Consider the following 8,314-nt stretch of genomic DNA (forward strand, 5'->3'; position numbering starts at 1 on the left):
AAGTACTCCACGGATTATGGCAATGGGCCTCGTTGATGAAGTGTAGGTTAAAAGCCCAAGACTTGTCGTTTTCCAATAAATAGTCATGTATTATTCATAATTAGGGTTAAGAGTGAGGCAAAATGTAGCCGTCACATTGTGAGGTTTCTTATGTAGAGTTAGATTCTTTAGTCTATTCTGAAAGTGTAATCTATTCCTCATGTTTTGAATAAAATCAAGTGATCATTCGACATATCTTCATATTTGTGTTTGTTCTTATTTTTCGCATCTTGTTCATCAAATCACAATTAGGGTTTTATTCCCAACAATTGTATATCTTTCATGGTTTGATATACTTAGTTCACTATAAACAATGCTTTGATACAAATCTGTCACACCCCCGAACCGGTAAAATGGTGGAAACGTTCAGGGGCGGATGTCGTCATGTACAGTATCATAACAACTGAATAATAGAGATCAAAGCATTACAACCATTACATTGATGAATAATATGCTTACATTGTACTAAAAACATTTTTTACATGATATCACATGTATATGACAAAATATAAGTAACGTGATACGACAACGTCCCATCCACCAAAATCTCTTGTGGTTACCTGTTTACTAGTTTCCTGAGAATACAAGTGATTTTGAAAAGTGTCAACACTTAAGTTGGTGAATGCATAAGCGTTTTTGTATGCGAAGGAGTTTGTAACTGTTGCGTGTAAAAAGATGATGTATACTTCCAGAAAATCCAATATTTTCTTTATAAACGAACTGTAAGTCTTAATCCAGAGACTAAAAATGTAAGTAAAGTTGTACTGAAAATAGTATTAGTAAGTTTTAGCTTTATATAAAACTACTCGAATGTATGTTAACCTCGTTGTAAGTCTTACCCAAAACAAATTGAAAGTAATGTTTTACTAGAAAATAGTATCAATAAGTTTTATCTTTACATAAAACTACTTGAATGTATGTTAATCTCGTTGTAAGTCTTACCCAAAACAAATTGAAAGTGATGCTGAACTGGAAAGTAGTAACAATAAGTTTTATCTTTACATAAAACTACTTGAATGTATGTTAATCTCGTTGTAAGTCTTAAACCAAGACTAAAATGTAAGTAATGCGGTATTGGAAAATAGTTCTAGTAAGATTTATCTTTTTTGTGAAAAACTTATTTGAGTGTAAGCTAGCATATAAACTACATGTTTCGTTAATACCCTATGTGAGTTATTATAACCATACTAATGCGACTAGTTGCCTGAACGACGTTCTTCAGGCGTCAGAACTGCTTACGACATTTGTCATCCTAGACTTGTTGGTCTAACTATAGCTAACATCTGAAGTGTGGGGTTGTGAATCCCACATAGATCTATACACAAGTGTCACACTCTCCTCCAAGAGACTCTGTTTATAATGTAGGTCTTAATTGTGTACTCTGGTAGGTACGGTGAAGTCAAATGTCTCACAACCAGTATCAACCGGTTTACATCTATCGTACTGAAAACTCATTTTCATGTAATTGAAATAATTATACTTTTAAATATTTATATGTTTCATCTGAAATGATAGTAAAAATGTTTGTCTTCCAAACTATACCAATTATATTTTATCTTGTTTGTTTGTTGAGTCTATTTATATAATATTTTATATAAATACAAAGTGGTTATCTTGTCTACTTTCAAAATGTAAGATCAAACATCATATTTTTTTGGGTGGTAACCCACAAAATAGTGAAATACTAGAATGTACTCCTTTTTGTTAGAAAAACTATATTTTGATAAAAAGCTTCCAAAAATCATGTAGTTTTGCAAATCATAATTTTCCTTATGATTTTATAACATAGATTTATGTTTTATTTTTGTGAGTTTTGCATTTCATAACTAATATATCATCAATTGTTGACTAAAATCTAGTAATAACCATATCTCATGCAAATAATGTTTTATATTTACCATAGAGAAGAAATATGTAAGTATTTGTATAAAAACTAAAATTTACTTGTATTCTCTCTCCCCCCCCCTAAAAACATGAAAAACTTGAAAATGTAGGGGTATGAACTCACCTTGAATGGATTGTGGGTTGTTTGAAGAGATGGTGTGAAGATTTCCAAGCCTAAACTCTTGAATGGGGTTGATGAACTCTTTGAATATGATATTACCCTAAGAGTTTTAACACATAATAAGGTGTGTAAATACAATGAAACTAGTGTAAATGTGTGTAAAAACACTAGATTAGTGAGATAAACTTACCAAATTACTAAGAACAAGCTTTGAGAATAAAACCTTGGAGGATTTGTGCTTAATCCTTGAGAGAATTTAGACTAGAATGGAGAAATGGAAATGGTGGGGATTTGGGTGTTTCCTGTCATGTATATAAAGGAGAAGATGAGGTGATGTTTACTTGGATATTTGTTGGGTAATAGCATGGATACATGATGGATATTAGTTTGCATGGGAAAAGATGGAAACTTCAAATCACCAAGTCAATTGACCTATTCTACTTTTCTAGCCGAAATCACTCTGGGAGGGAAATCAAATTGGTGATTTCGGCCAAGCATGACCGAAATCACCTTGTATACCACCAAAGTCCATGTGATTTCGGTCCTAGATCCTTCCTAGCTTGTGATATTGGTCCTAGTGCTTTTGGTCTTGGTGTTTTCAGTTTTGGTATCACCGATTAAATGGGCTTTCGGTCCTAGTGGTCTTAATCATGAGATTTCGGTTTTGTAGCACCCACTAAGAGGTGATTTTGGCTTTAAGCAAACCGAAATCACTAAGGTGGTGGGGTCCTAGGCCTAAAACTATAAAGCAAAGTCTTAGTTCATGATTTATATTCCAACTATTTGACCTGTATTGATTTGTTATAACTTGTTTACTTTCAAGAGTTTATTTTAAATATGATTTCCAAAGTGTATATATATATATATACACACACACACACACACACATACAACTAATGCCCTTTTGTCTTTCAAAATTTTATTACAACAAGGTTACATTTTGAATTCACTTATACATAGTTACAACTTAGACCTTGCTTGTTCCAAAATTTTCAAATTGTCACACTTCCTGAAGCGTATCACACCCTTCCAGGGTGAGACCTTCAGTAATACCATATCACCGACCCCGGTCATCATAACTCTTCTGCCAAATTTGAGCTATCTGTAGTCTCTACCTGATCTACTGAATAAGCTTCGTGGTCCCAAGGACTACTTCGGTCCTTCCCATAACCTGTGACCAACCTTTCCCCAACATATTGGGGTACGCCATCTCCGACCATACAAGAACTCAAAAGTTGGGGAACCAATATTGGAGTGATAGCTGCTGTTGTAAAAAAACTCCACAAGAGATAGGTAGGAATCCCAACTCCCACCAAAATCTATGACACAGGCCTGCAACATATCCTCAAGTGTCTGTATGGCCTACTCACTCTAACCGTCGGTCTGTAGATTATAAGCAATGCTGAAATGTAGCCTTGTGCCCAGTTCCTCGTGCAACTTCTGCTAGAATCGGGAAGTGAACCGAACATCTCAGTCTGAAACAATGGAGACTGGAACCCCATGATGACCAACAATCTCCCGGACATACACATCAGCTAACTTTTCGGCCAAAAAATTCTCCCGGATGGCCAAAGAGTGGCACTCTTGATCAACCAGGCCACAATGACCCATGTAACATTAAAACCCTTGGCAGTCTTCGACAACTTGGTAATAAAAATCCATGGTGATCTGGTCTCACTTCCATATGCAAAACTCCAAAGGCTACAACTTGCCATGTGGCCTCTGATGCTCGGCCTTGACCATCTCCTTCTTCATACACGGCCACCAATTACTCAATCTCAAATCCCAATACATCTTGGTGGCTCCCATGTGTATAGAAAAGCGAGACTTATGAGCCTCATCCAATAATATCTACCCGATCCCACCAAAAAATTGAACCCAAACCCAATCACACTAGGTCAACAACCCCCGACTATCAGTTACAAACCTGTCGATCTCCCCCATGATCCTTTCCTGTTTCCAGTTTTCCATCCTAACTCCCTCTTCTTGTGCCTCTCTGATCAAACCCAAAAATGGAGAATCAACGGATATCCTCATACACATCTCTCCAACTGAAGATCCAGCCGACTTGCGGCTGAAGGTATCTGCTACCACATTCGCTTTACTCGGATGGTAAAGGATATTGCAGTCATAATCCTTGACCAAGTCTAGCCACTTGCACTGCCTCATGTTCATGTTCGGCTAGTCCATAAGATATCTCAAACTCTTGTGATCCGTGTAAACAATACACCGAACCCCATAAAGATAATACCTCAAAATATTTAGGAAAAACACCATTGCCCCCAACTCTAGGTCATGAGTAGGATATCGTGCCTTATGCGGCTTCAGCTGCCGAGAAGCATAAGCAATCAGACGCCCCCTCTACATAAGGACCGCCCCTAAACCAGTGATGGATGTGTCAAAAAATACCACAAAATCCTCGATACCCACAGGAAAGGTCAACACCAGGGCCTCACATAACGTCTATCGTAGCGTCTTAAAAGCAACCTGCTACTCGGGGCCCCATCGAAAATCTACTCTCTTCCTCGTCAGACGAGTGAGGGGTACTGCGATCTTGCAGAAGTTCTCAATAAATCTATGATAGTATCCCGCCAAACCCAAGAAACTCCTAATCTTTGAGGGAGATTTCGGAACCTCTTACTGCATCACGACCTCGATCTTGTCCGGATCGACCAAAATCCCGTCGTGGTTAACGAGATGTCCCATGAACTGGACCTTTCTTACCAAAACTCACACTTCGAGAACTTGGTATACAACCATTCCCACCTCAATACTACCAAAAGCTCTCGAAGGTGCTCCTTGTATTGCTCTCTGGTCTTGGAATACACCAAGATATCATCAATGAACACAATAACTGATCGGTCGAGCATCGGCTTGCACACCTGATTCATTAAATCCATCAACACTGCAGGCGCATTGGTGAGACAAAATAGCATCACCACGAACTCATAATGCCTACAACGAGTCTGAAATGCGATCTTCTCCACATCCACCTCTCTCACTCTCACTTGATGATATCCGGACCTCAGATCGATCTTGGAGAACCAAGATGCACCCTACAACTGATCAAAGAGGTCATTAATTTGTGGAAGGGGATAACGGTTCTTCACCATTAACTTATTTAACTCCCGGTGTGAACCATCCTTCTTCTTGACGAACAGTATCGCCGCTCCCCACGACGAATTGCTAGGTCTGATGAACTACTTGCCAAATAGATCCTGAAGCTGATAGGACAAATCCTGCATCTCGGGTGGTGCCAAGTGGTACGTCGCCTTGGAAATCGGAGTAGCACCTAACACTAGATCAATCCAGAACTCAACCAGCCTTTCAGGAGGCACACCAAGTAACTCCTCTAGGAATACATCGGCAAACTCCCTAACAACTGGCACATCTGAAACCGAGACCTGCTCCCCCCTCCAAAGTATCAACCATATAGACAAGATAACCCGCATACCCATGTTGAATATACTGTCGATCCTTGGCTGCCGAACAAAAACATGAACCAACCCTGGTACCCTCTCCATAGATAACCAGTTTTCCCCCACTTGGGGTTCAAACTACTACTCGCTGGCCTGTTCAGTCTATCATAGCACCCAACCTGCTCAACCAATCCATCCCTACTATGACGCATAATGGGGATAGGGATCAGATCAATCGGATAAGGCACCCCAAAGATATCCAATGCATAACCCTGATACACTTTGGATGCTGAAACCCCATGTTCGTTGGCGATAGAAACCCACTACGGACACTCTAACTCCCCAATAGGCATATCAAACTCCCTACTGAATGTTTGGGATATAAAAGACCGACTCGCACACGAGTCAAAAAGCACAAAAGCATGTAAAGAGTTCACTAGGAAGGTACCTAACAAAATCATAAACATAAGCACACCATAAAATAATCCACAAAATAATAAATAGAAACATACCAGTAACGACGTCTGGCGCCACCCTGGCCTCCTATTTGTGAGCTGAAAAGTGCAACCTTGAGCCCTCGGGGTCTCCACCCTGTCCTGGCTCCCATCAGTGATTCTCAGAGTAGCGGGCGCTGGATCCTGTGCTGGTCTAGCAACAAACAAGGGGTTGTTGGCCTTCATATGGCCCACCTGGTCACAATGATAGCAAGTCCTGGTGCTAGGTACTAGTGCCTGCTGACAGCAGTCCCTCGCAATGTGGCCCTGCCTTCTATATTTATGGCATCCAAAAGAAGATCGGAAAGCACCATCATGAACCTTGTTGCACTTCCCACAAGTGCGGCCCCTCTGACTCCCAAATCTCACATCAGCAGCATTGAACTGCTTTTCCGTAGGCTGTAACCGCACCGGGGCCTGCCTCAACTCTCTCTTCTGGAGCTCCATCTTGATCTCCCTTCGCCTAGTGGCCTCCCTCAACTCCACCAGTGAACCATAGCGTTGTCTAGACAAAAACTAATGGATGTCCGGCTTGAGCATGCTCAAGTACCGGGTCATCTAAGCTTGCTCAGAAGCAGCAAACTCAAGGCAAAACATAGCTCTCTCTGTAAACATCTTGGTGATCTTCGTCACTGACTCGGTCATCAAAGAACTCCATCATGGCGGTCTTGATAGACCCGAACAACTCTGGTATCTTCCCCCGAACAATGGATACAATCTCACCATCAATTATCTCCCTAACCTGGTCCTCAATCAATCCTGGCCAATCTTGACCACCTGCTCCGACTCCTGATTCAGATTCCGATTCAATTCGTATCCTAACCACCATACTGAAAATAAACCATAGAGATATTAGATAAAATGCATATCATACCATAGGAACCATTCCCTAACAAAACCCTAGGGGTTGTGACTTCCCTACTACACATATGGGTCCTATGCTTCCAGTAGTACGGGCCCATACTATCTGTTGGGTCAAAATATGGTTTATACTTTACTTTTCTAGGCAGTTGTATTTTTCTGTAATATTTGTGAATTTATGGCCATGTTTACGGCTGAGTTTACGTCCGTAAACACCTTACGGCCGTAAACTCATTTACGGCCCATGTTCCCTTGTATAAATAGAGGTGTTAGGGTGAGGAGTAAAGATTGATGAATAGAAGAGAGTTTACGGCCTAGCAAGAGAGAAACGAGTGTGTGTGAATCTTGTATTTGGATCTACATTCTAATCATCAAATAAAACAAGATTTATATTATTCTTCTTCTCCTTCTCTTCTATTTGATCTGACATCATCCGTTTGATTGGGATTCTGCACCATCAAACGGATTTGACTGATAAACGGGAAAATTAGGAACTTACAATTGGTATCAGAGCCTGGTTGTATCAGTCAAAAGGATTTATTGTTTCGTCTGGAATCTGAATAATTGGAGTTTCCGGTCCAAGCTTACGGCCGTAAACACCGAGTTCTTGGGCCGTAAACTCTATTTTGGAGCATTATTTGATCTTATTTTTGAAATATTTTTGCGTTTTTGGATAGATCTCGCAAAATTAAAGGGGGTTTGTTCTTTGTGTTTTTCATAAAAAATGGTTTTTGATCGAGTTTTGGAGCTTCAAAGTCGAAAAACCGCTGTTTTTCACGTAATTGTTGAAGGGTTTTCGGCCGGAGCTTACTGCCGGAAACAGTCCACGGCCGGAGTTTACGGCTAGGGTTTCCGGAGTTTGCAGCTCGGCTCGGCAGATTGGCTCGGTAGATCGGCTCGCGACTTGCAGCTCGACTTGGTGAATCGCGGCTTGGAGATCGGCTCGACTCAGCAGCAGCAAGCTGCAAGCGCTTCAATAAAAATGCAACAGCTTTGCGTCTGGCAAGGATCGAACCCGGGTCTATTAAATCCTCCTTCACTCCGCCTTACCAGTTGAACCAAGGAACAACCTGTTACAAGCCTTCCGATTTTAATTCTTAAACACTTCCAGTCGTATCCAACTTTCGCATTCTTGTCATTTTCAGCCCAAAATTGTTTTTTCTTTAATTTTAAATTCCTTTTTCAACCAAAATTACTAAAAAATAATAATAATAATAATAAATTGTTTTTATTTTTCCTTTTATTTTTGACTTTTTATTTCAAATTTTGATTTTGTCTTTCAAGTTTGACCTTTGTTTTTTAAACTTTGACTTTTTCGTTTAACCTTTAAAATTTCAAATTTAACTTTTCGGTTTGACTTTTAAGTTTGACTTTTCAAGTTTGATTTTTTTTAAAGTTTGACTTTTTAATGTTTGACTTTTGAGTATAATTTTTTTAATTTTGACTTTTAAGTTTTATTTTAGCTTCTTTTTTAATTAATTTTAAGGTCTACAAGG

Source organism: Lactuca sativa, chromosome 5 (assembly GCF_002870075.4).
Source record: "Lactuca sativa cultivar Salinas chromosome 5, Lsat_Salinas_v11, whole genome shotgun sequence".
Classification (NCBI taxonomy): Eukaryota; Viridiplantae; Streptophyta; class Magnoliopsida; order Asterales; family Asteraceae; genus Lactuca; species Lactuca sativa.